General features: G+C 38.6%; 1 protein-coding gene across 1 annotated transcript in view; it reads right to left on the minus strand.

Annotated features, from left to right (window-relative positions):
- The window catches only part of tsc22d3 (TSC22 domain family, member 3), a 34,317-nt gene extending 33,960 nt beyond the window's left edge, over window positions 1-357 (minus strand). The window contains exon 1 of the mRNA XM_086020913.1: window positions 62-357. The gene's annotated coding sequence lies outside the window, so the exon portion shown is untranslated. The remainder of the gene's footprint in view (window positions 1-61) is intronic.
- Window positions 358-11,637: the final 11,280 nt, after the last annotated feature.

The following is an 11,637-nucleotide window of genomic DNA, read 5'->3' on the forward strand; positions in this document are numbered from 1 at the left end:
ATATTGTGCTTGCATACCTCAGCTCTAGCAGAGCAATAGACACGGAAGGAACCTGCCTTACCGTCACGCCTGCAGTCCAGGACCAAAATGAGGTGTGGCAGCAGGTTCAACTCCTCCCTGAGAAGTGCAGTCCCACTGGGCCACTTTGCCTGCTCCTATCCTTGTATCACCCTTCCCGTGGATCTGCCGCGTTCAGCCTTTTGTCTCAGGCCAACACCGCTGCTGTGCCTTCCTACTGTTGCAGGAGAAAGAGTGAACACCCCCCTTCCTTAACACACAAACATGCTCTCGCACACATTCAGCGGGAGTGCACTTGAAAGCAACACCCAGAAGCTGCTTGCTTCTTATCACTTTTTTTCCTTGCACTTTTTTTTTTTTTATTGAGTTGTGCTTGAGAACACAGAGGGAAGAAGCAAAGGCAAGCATGGTGACGAAGAGGGCGGGGAAACCACTGTGATTGGTAAAAGGCAAGACTGGTAACACACACCAGGGCCCTCCTCTTTTAGGTTTTAGCCAAGCTCTGTGCACATTGGGGAAGAGAGACAGCAAGGGAGGGAACATTTTGGAGCATGCTGTCAACGTGCAGCAAAACCCTGCCATGCTGACAGCGTAAGGAGTGGCTTGACGGAACACACACAAAGCCACGCTAGCAAGAATTCATTGCTGAGCTGTGAAAATAAGAAAACAAAAACCAAGGCCGTGTCATGCACTTCAAAATAAAAGTCTTTATTATTACAGTATACAGTAGAACTGATATGGTTAATATACAGCAGTATTATCTTCACTAACTAGGCTTTTTCCAAAGTGTCTTTACAAAGATAATGATGCCGTCTGTCAGATGTGTAAAGGTCACAGTAGTGTAGAATTCAGTGGTGGGCCAACAGGGTCATCAAGGCCTTCTCTGTTGGCCTTTCAGAAGCACTGACCTACATTTACAACCTATATAATCATTTGTTCCATGAAATTGTATTTATTTCTTCCCAACAGTCAACAGTATCTTCATCTCATAATATTTTTCTTGGATGCACTGCCTCCAGTTACAGTGCTACATGATGTACAATATGCGGATGTGAGATTCTTTTGTCCAATCCGATTTTAGCCTCTTTACGCTGCCTTCAGAATCAGTAGGTCTGATGATGTAATTTAAACTATTAGCAATGGGATTTTTTCTTTAACCAATCACATTTCAAGTTCATCCTCACGGACCCAGCGAGCCGGCATTCGGTGGTGTCAGCCTTTTTCAATCCTTGATTGGTTGGTCAGAGCAAAAACTTGTGACAGACAACTTCAACTAGACAAAAATCTGTTGTGAGCTACATTTCATAATCAGCATCTCTGGTGGATATGATGTATTTTATATAAATGTGAAGACATTTTGGGAAATATGTTCAATTAAATTTGTGTTGCTTAACCTGCGACCCTTATAAGTGGTTACGATAATGGATGGACGTGTTACTTGTAATCAAATAAAATATGTTATTGTCATACTTTAGTTGCTTAAGTTACTCAACTTAAATGAATTCTTGCAATCGTTTTTCTCAAACGTTTGATTTGAAGTAACTCATCAGGTTTTAATAATAATGATTATCATCATCATCATCATAATAGCTTTGATTTATAGCATGTTTTTCTAGACACTCAAAGACATTTGATCAACACAAATGTTACTTGAACTGCAGCATATTCCGTTACCCTATGAAATACGGTAATTCAAAATGTATATTTCTGTTGCTCATAAATACATGATCATAAATACATCTCCGACTAGCATGATTAAATTTGTAAACGGACCTTTTACTACAGCTCTTGTACTGGACAACGTTAGAATCTAACGTCTCCGGTCCTCGAGGGCCCCTATCATTCATGTTTTCGATGTCACTCCAACGCACCTGATCTGATTCAAATGATTAGGCTTCTGCAGAGCTTGCTTATGAGCTGATCATTTGAAACAGGTGTATTGGAAGAGGGACACATCTAAAACGTGCAGGATAGTGGCCCTTGAGGACTGGAGTTGGTGACCCCTATGTTAGATTGTGCAAGTGTACCATGTTGTCAACTTCTTATGACCTACATACGGCTTCAAAGAATGGAAAGTTTCAAAGTCATTTTATGTCTTTTAATAATTACATGAACCCTTATGGCGGAACTGTGCTTGTTTTTTCTGGCCCTACGGGCAAATTGAGTGTTTTTGTTATAAAATGTAATCTTATCTGACGTCCGTTCTGTTTGGTTACAAATTGGTCAATTTCATTATCACTTGTCATACTCCTTCACTTTCGTTAAGGGAAAATAATACTCCTGCGGACAAATGTTTCAAATTCTTTACAAATAGCACACAAAGTCGTTATACAACAGACCTGTCTTCAGATGGTTGCTCATAGTAGAGCATAACGACCAGGTAATTGCCTATGGTATGTGTCTCTCCGAGGCATGCTGCAGTGACAATGTCCCACAATGCAATGTTGGGTAGCAGTGGGGACAATTAACCAGAGGAAATGACTGACTATTGCTTCATTTAGTGTGTATTGATGACCTCCGCGCGTGAGATGGACTAATTCAGGCTGACACCTCCCTCTTGTGGTAACTTGGTAACATAGCAACTTATGTCACCAGTTTGTCAAATATCCCCTCGATGCTTTCATTATAAAGCAAGAAGGGGAGGGTGGGGGGAACAACAACAACAAAAAACAACCAGACTGTTGATTGTCCAACAGACAATAATTGTAAATTCCACTTGGTTTATTTAAATCAGTGACCTTAGATGAAATAATCTGAACCTATAGTTTCGTTAGAGGGAAAGATGTGTTTAAAAACTGCCAATTATTCCTGTAGCATGCTACATATGAGAAAAGAAAAAAATTCAGTCACATATTTTGGAAGGGGTTTTATGAATGCAATGTGCTTATAAATAGCTTGCTAAATGGCCCAAGGGAAGGATATATCTATCTTGCCATCAAATGAGATGCAATTATAGTCTTGAGTCAATGTTTGTCCAATGATGTGAGCCGTCAGATGTTTTGGGAAGTTTGAATCAACCATTTTCAAAACTACTGGAGGACAATAGTTATTATCTGTTGCTCTCAATGTGTGACAAAGTTGACATTATACAAACCATCTATACTGTGCTAAGCAGTGAAGTCTGTGTAAAAACGTGCTTGCGGTGTCCTCATCAAAATAACTCAATCAACATGAAAATGTAGCAGAATAATTCAACTTTGAGGTCTTAGTTTAAGTGTTCAAACATACTGCACAGTAAATCTCTTAAAATGTGTTAAATGTAAGATGTTTCAAACATTAAATGTCTTCATTTTTTTTCATTTTATGTAGGTCTACATGATTTTTGCATGTCCCACACAGTAAGGGATTAAATGATACAAAATCCCTAAAAATATGTACAGTACCGGTAAGTGGTTTTACTGTCCGCCACAGGTTACTTGATAAAATGAAGCTTTTTGATCATATTTTATTTTCTAAATCATATTGCATATTTTGCATTTGGCTCTGAATCGGTGTCCATGCTGTCATTATGGGCTAATTGCACATAAAATAATAATAAAAAATGTTCACGTTTTCAATGACATTATGACCATTTATCCTTCTTCAATGGAGGACAGAGAGAGAGAGAGAGAGAGAGAGAGAGAGAGAGAGAGAGAGAGGAGAGAGAGAGAGAGATTTTTTCTTATAGCCTGGTTGTTTAATGACAATGTGCAATGAATGCTACATATTTACAGTCAAACTCCAAAAAAAAACATTTTTCAAATATGACTAGTATTTGACACTAGAGGGCACTGAAAGTAGCCAAAAGACACCACTGCAATTGGCTATAAATTCCTCCTGAGGCTATGAGCGGTCAGACAGGATCAAACAAATTCATACACTGCTTGGTGAGATATGGAGTTTAATCCCAAAACTTCTCTTCGCGGTGCACTCATCTTTAGAAACCGGGCCCTACAGCAGGTTGGGTAAGGCTTCTGTTCAAATCAAGCACACACTATTTACGGAGAGTCTTTCATCACAGGGAACATTCAGCCCAAAGTCCAAAAAGCAAGCGCTGGTTCTCTGTGAAGCAGATTCAGGCCATGACATAAGCCTAGGAAGTAATTAATGTTTTCCCGAAAACGAACTGGTTTTCTTGCCCCTCAACTGGCAAGGTCACATCTCACAGGCTCTTTCACAGTGTGGATTTCTTCTAATTCTCTTTTAGCCTTATCTCCTACTCAGTCTCACTCTCCTGATTGATCAGCTTCACTCGTCATGTGTGACTGGTTTCCTGTCAGCGGTAAAACCCCCGTTGTACACTGTCACTTGTGCTTTCCTGGAAAAGCTAAAAAGAACTATGCATTGCTGAGGTTTTTTTTTTCTGAGCTATGCCCCTTAAGTCACTGTAAAGAACATTGAGCCCGGCCGGGCATTCCGCATAGACGTGAAGTTGACTTTTTTTCTGCGTATTGGTGGCGTCGGGCCAAAACATTGTACCTCCAAATTTGTCACTTTTCAGGAGACCCCAAACATGGCAAGTTTATTCAACCATTAGCATTGCATCATGAAGGAAAGCAGGCCCTTTTAAACACTTTAAATTGGTCAGTCATTGTGTAAAAATAACACCCACACGTGTGAACTGACCAATAGTATACATTTTCGAAAAAAAATATATAAAATTCACCAAAAAGAGGTTTTTGCCCGATGCCAACGATTTATTGCTTATTAGGAGGAATAATACATCGGGTATTGTGAGTTGTTGTTACCATACTTTAGCTTGTTCACTCTCAACACATACAATTATTTGGAAGACTAAAACCTGTAAAATGCAAAGGTTCTATATCCTCTAAGTTGTATATTATTTAGAGCTATCTCTGTTGTCAGTGAGCAGTTCTCAGCAACTTCCATAAAATGGAGCTACATGCAAATGGCAATCAATAAGTCATTGATTATCTTTAATGGAAGCAAAAATAACATCCCCCAGCTAAAAGCATCCCATATAAAAATATGGCACTGCTTGTTCAAGGATATCTTTATAGAGCACACTGACTTAACCCTTTATAATATACTTGTTGCAACTTCTCAACCTCTACCGTCTCCATTTTTGCAACTCATTTTAATTTGTTAACATAGTCCTGTCACCTTGTGGTGACTAGATTAAACCAGAAATAGCCAAATCAGCAAGATGAGAACGGTCCAAATGCAAAACAGCATAGCTTTAAAAAAAATAATAATAATAATAATAAACTATTTTTAGTCAATTATGGCATTGCCCCCAGTAGATCAGTAAAAGAATAGATGTGTTTATTTTCAACCCTCCAATGTTTTGATGATGACTGAGGAGTCTAAAAACAGAGTGGAAAAACAACAAGCACACATTAAACGCCCTTGCATGCTGCAATGTTAGGACTGTTTGGGGAATGATTGACTGCTGCTGATAAATGCATCTTTGTTTGTTCATGCAGCTGCCTCGAGCAGCCTGCATTAGTGCGGCCAGTCGGGGAGGATGTGCGTCTCAATGGCACATTATGGGGGAACATGCAATGTCTGCAATCGCTGGTGCAAAAGTCAAGTCAAGTCAACTCAAATTTATTTATATAGCCCTTAATCACAGGAAAGTCGCAAAGGGCTTCACATATGCACCAGATTATACACACGACATCCCCTGGTCTTACCCCCCAGGAGGGCAAGGAAAACCCCATCTGGGGAAAAGTGAGAAACCTTGAGAAGGGACCACAGATGGGGGAATCCCCCTTCCAGGATGATCAGGCTGAGTGGGCAACATTGAACACACATTATAGTACTATACAGTGTTTGTTAAAGCGATGTGAAGGTTAATCAAATGAAGTGCTGCAGGAAGATGACATCGGCGAAGTGAGCAGGGGCCCAATGGTTAATGTAGAAATCTCCATAGCAGCGCCTCCGAGGATGTGGTCAGCCTCCGATCTTGTAGCCGTCAGTTGCTGTTGGATCGAAACAGCAACCTCCAAGTCGGTCTTCATCACATAATTCCCAAGCCTTGGAAAAGGGGGCAGAAAAAGAATAGAAGCGGCAGTAAAGAGGCCAAAACAAACAGTTCAACTAAATGCAGAATCATACAAATAAGTCTTAAGTCGTGTTTTAAACATTTCTACTGAGGTAGTGCCTCTAATATCCGCGGGTAGGGCATTCCAAAGCATCGGTGCCCAAATAGAAAACGCTCTAGAGCCTGCGAACTTCATTTTGGCTCTCGGGATCACTAAAAGGCCGGCATTTTGTGACCGAAGGTTTCGGATCGGAATATATGGTATCAGTAATCGACGAGATAGAAAGGTCCTAAGCCGCGCAGTATTTTGTAGGTAAGTAGCAAAACCGTGAAATGGCAACTCAGGTGGACTGGGAGCCAATGCAAATTGGCTAATTTCGGAGTAATATTATCGAACTTTCTCGTCTTTGTCAAGAGTCTTGCTGTGGCATTTTGGACTAACTGCAGACGCATTTTTCAACTACAATTTTTTACAAAGCTTGGAACCGATATTTACTTGAGTAAAATCTTGGAATTAATGTGGGAAAAAAATGTAAGTGTATTTCGATTGAGAGACTGTTCTAATAGCTTTCTTTGATGAATAAAATACAACAGTTGAACGATACACCAAAGACGTACAACTAATATGGTATTTGATGTTGGTTGTGTAAAGTGTGCAAATTATTTTGGAGCCGTCAAGCAACTTTTTAAGGTAAAACTACGTAAAAGTCCGTCTTTGCGACAGTGACTCTCCTCTGGGTTTGGCAGCACAGTGAGCAGAGGTCAGCTGTTACAGAAGTAAATAAAACTGAGTTAACTGAGTTAATTTTTCTTAGTGCGTTATGAAATTTAAATTACATATAAATTATATATATATATATATATATATATATATATATATATATATATATATATATATATACCGTATATTTATTGGTACTGTCAAGCGATTACATTTTTTAAACAAATTAATCACAAAATATATATATATATATATATATATATATATATATATATATTTACTGTATGACTTTTGATATTTATTTTAATTCGCTCACTTTATTCACCTTTTTGCACTGTTGTACTGGTGATTGTGACTATAAAGTACATTGTGAGACTGTGAAATAGTCCTATTTATATTCTATTGCAGGGGTCTTGAATCATGTTCCCCGAGGTCTGCTGTCCTGCCTTTTTTCCCTCTCTTCCTGCTTCAACACACCTGATTCAAACGCACAAGAAATCAATCAACAGTCCTACACTCAAAAGAGGCAGTCCATCTGGGTGAGCCGAATCTTCACTTCACACTTCACAAGGGGAAGTCAACCAAAACATATTTTTTGTCAAGAATATGTTCTATTCAGGCCCACTAGTTGAAACAAAGCATCACAGTTGCTCAGGGCTCAGGTAACGACCAATCACCTGGTTTGTGAATCTGAACCATGATTGGTCGTTATCTGAGCCCGGAACATCTCTGATGTCATTTGCAGTCGACAGAAATTACTAAATGGCCGCCCCCCGAGTTGGCTAAAAATGGGTGGATTTTGCTGCTTAACTCATATTCCACAAACGCAATATTACCGGGAATCAGATTACCATGTTTCAACTAGTGGGCCTGCATAGAACATATTCTATGCAAAAAAATATGTATGTTTGGGTACACTTCCACTTCCAAAAACTGGGCCATTCAATGAAACAGGACTTGAGTTAATCTTGTTCGTAACGCATGTACTTTCCCAAAGTCAAAATGATGGCCATGAAATTGCTGCATCCACTCTAGATCTCACACTGAAAGTGAGAAAGAGGGCACGTGAATGCATGTCAAGATTTCACTTAAAAAAATGTTTTGTTCAAAGCCCTAACAGCGTTCACAAAAGATGGGGGAAATTGGGATGGGTTTGAAAAGCGATGCTGTACTGTGGGGCTTTTCTGACAACACAAACAAACACGATTTTGCTCCAGCATGTCCACGCTAGTATACCGGTAGTTATTTCTGAGGGGCAAATATCTGAACTTCCATTGTTGATGTTTACAGTTAAGCATTCAGCTATACATAGCATAAGCAAGAGCAAATATTTGTGTCTTTTTGTTTCATAAGAACATTTTACTTAAGTTTTCAATCTGCTTCAAAAATGAAGTGAAATTCTAGTTTGACTTCTCTTTTGATGCTTCCATTTTGGCTCGTGCCTGTTCCAAAATATGTTTATGGGTCAAATGCTGTCCCATTTGTAACCTATATAATTAACAGAGCTGGGAATTCCATCCCAGGGACGGAACGGTCCGGACCGACACATTTTGTGTATGAAATGTATAGAAATAAAACTGCCTTGCCTTACCTTCACTAATTGCCTGCACAACGCTTTTCATGTGCTTCTCAGTAGTCACATGCCCAGTGGTTCAACACATGTAGTACCATGGATAATGCCACAGGAGTCATGACGCCATTTAGAAACAAGCCCAGCCTTTCTTGTGCATGTAATCCGGAATAGCAATTTTGTTTTGTTAACTTTTAACATTTAGTACCTTATCCCTTTGCTTGCGAAGTATGTCCTTGTGCGGGACATCTTTAGACCGTAAAAATCTCTACCAGCATATACATTTAAATGACCCAGAAGTGGAAGTCTTTGTTTGCTCCTAAAATAACTTTGCGTTATTTTACAATAATTATTTGATTAAAAAAAACTGAAAACTTCTTGCGTTAAAATGCAAACGTTTTGCAATAAAACGCAATAGTATTGTGTTATTACTCAATCATAAGTATTCTCCTGATGTCCCCTGGCCTGCTCCAATCGAAATCATCATCATCATCATCATCATCAATAATCTTCATCACATCATGACAGTCTTGTGTTGCAGCTAAATGCTATCTTGGTTAAACAGTTGAAAACAATTCAATCCACTCACTATACTCCCAGCCGGTAAGTGAATGTGCACAGGAAATTAGCCAGCTAATGATCTTTAAACAATGTTTATGAGTTTTTTTTGTTTTTTTTGGGCGGCCAGCTCTGAAAATTAGCAATCACTTTTCTCCCAGTTTCATCCATTTAACTACTTATGAGTCAGCACTTAATTGTGTGAAGGTGAACATTTTCGAATTATTATTCCACTCCACTTTTTTGGCGTGCGACTCCTTCCACATTTTTCACCCGATTCACTTCATTCAAGTTTCAAAACATTCAGAAAATTCATGCCTTCCGGGGTAGTATTTTTTTACGTTCCCCGAATTTACCGTTTCTCCAATATTTCCCATTTTTCACCCCCGAAAAAAACCCATTCATTTCCAATGGCACTTTCAACATTTCCCCATTTCCACCATTCCAATTTCAAATTCACAAGATTCAACTCATTCAACTCACAATGGAAAAGCTTTTCAACACACCCACAATTCCTACTTCCCAAAAATTCAACTTATTCACCCGTAAAAACCCCACAAAATTGCACCATTCATTCCTATTGCCATATTCAACAATTCACATTTACATCATTCCAATTTGAAATTCACAACATTCATCTCATTCGACTCATATTGGTCAAGCTTTTCAACACACCCCAAATTCCTATTTCCCACACATTCAACTTATTCACCCTTAAAAAAAAAAAAAAAAGCACAAAAATTCAACTATTTTCCATTCATTTCCATTGACACATTCAACTTTTCACATTTACATCATTCCAATTTTCCACAATTTCAAGTCATTCAACTCATTTGGCTCACATTTAACTTTTCAACACCCCCAAAATTCCTAATTCCCACACATCCAACTCATTCACCCTTAAAAAAACCCACAAAAATTCCACTATTCACCATTCATTTCCATTGGCAGATTTAACTTTTTGCATTTACACTCTTCCAATTTCCACAAATTCAAGTCATTCAATTCATTTAGCTCACATTCAGCTTTTCAACACCACCAAAATTCCTACTTTCCACACATTCACACTTAAATAACCCACAAAAATTCAGCATTCATTTCCAGTGGACCAGTGTTATTGTTCCCTTCTTCCCGATATTCCTTGTTTCCTTCCTTCCTTGCTTCCTAGTGTCCTTTCTTCCTCATTTCTTTGCCTCATCCTTTCCTTTCTGGTATTTTGTATTCTTTGTTTTCTTTCTTGCTTGTTTTCCTTGCTATCTTGGTTCCTTGCTTCCTCCCTTCCTTTGATTCCATCATTCTTTGTTTTCCTTCTTTTTTCACCTGACTTCTTTCTTTCATTGTTCCCTTACTTCCTCTTTTCTTGTTTTTCTTCTGATTTTTTTTCAATGTCATTCAACTTTATTCTACTTCATTCAACTTCATTCCAACGCATTCCGCGGTTTCCATTCAGCTTCCTTCGCCTTCACATGCAATTTCTCCAGAAATTGCATTCCGTAGTTACTATTCACATCACCAACTATATAACTCACCTGTTGGTCCTGACGTAACTTATCTCTCATTTTTAGTATCTGATCAAAGTTTGGTTGAACACCTCTAACTCTTTGAATTCCTTTCGTATTTCATTTAAAAGTTGACCTGTCTACGGTTGCATGGTAACTGCTCTACAATGTACATGCTTTGATTCCAGATACAGCATACGTAAATATTACGTTATTACATCAAAGTTGCTAGGCTGAAAGGAAACCCAGCAATAAGGCTGCATGTCCCAGGTGTCTTATTAGTTTTTTCCTGAAGGAATAAAAAAAAGGCATAGCTGGCTGGGGTAAGGGTGCTTCTGATTTATAGACAGCCTCCACAGTTGTACACATAAATTATACTCTATTTCCAAAACAGGGAAAAATGGTGAGAAAATGTGTTCATATACAATACATACAATACATGGAATCCAATAAAAAAGACAGTATCAGAAATACAACATACATCGATAATAATGCTTGATTTTGACTAACACTGCTAGAAAGGTAGTAGTTTAACCATTTCATATGTTTATAATTGTGGTTGCAGTTTGTAGAGTTGCTTATTTAGTACCTTGCTGGCATTACATCTTCTGCACCCAATGTAATACTTGTGCGTCTTTTTCAACATTCTACTCTCTGGTCAAGTGAGAACCATCCTTATTTTGAATGGTATCCAATCTAGGATTATTCAAGTACCTGAAGGCAAAGGTCAAATAGCCTCCACGTTTTCTGTCAGCATTCCATTTTGAAATGTTTTTGTTTACTGCTCATAAATCATGGTTTTGTGGGGACTCCACACTGTCATCTGAACTCACCATTATTTTGATGCAAAGGACAACTGGCACGTTGTACAGACTGGAACCACACATTGCTCATGAGCTATCTAAATTCTGAATCGCCTCTGGTGTTTCCAGGAGTGTCACACTTCAATAGTCTGAATATGAAATGCCTACATAGTGAGAGGAAGAGGCTCAAGTGTGAATCTTAATCCCAGCCAGATACTGCCAGTTTACATTTATACTGTGATGGATGATGGGGATAAACAAGGCAACTGAAGTGTCCATTATAGTTTATTCCTTACATATGCAGATTTACTGAACTACACATAAATTGTACCTACTCTAAATGTTTTGTCTGATAAATTACATGACAATATATTTATACATATATTTTTAGCTCCTCAGTTGTATGCAATTATGCAGAGCTGGGCATTTTACTAAAAATTGAGTGTCCGTTATTCATAATCCGTCTGCAACGTGGGTACCCT

The sequence above is a fragment of the Filicampus tigris genome, chromosome 2 (genome assembly GCF_054856515.1).
Source record: "Filicampus tigris isolate MCC_2025a chromosome 2, RoL_Ftig_1.0, whole genome shotgun sequence".
Lineage (NCBI taxonomy): Eukaryota > Metazoa > Chordata > Actinopteri > Syngnathiformes > Syngnathidae > Filicampus > Filicampus tigris.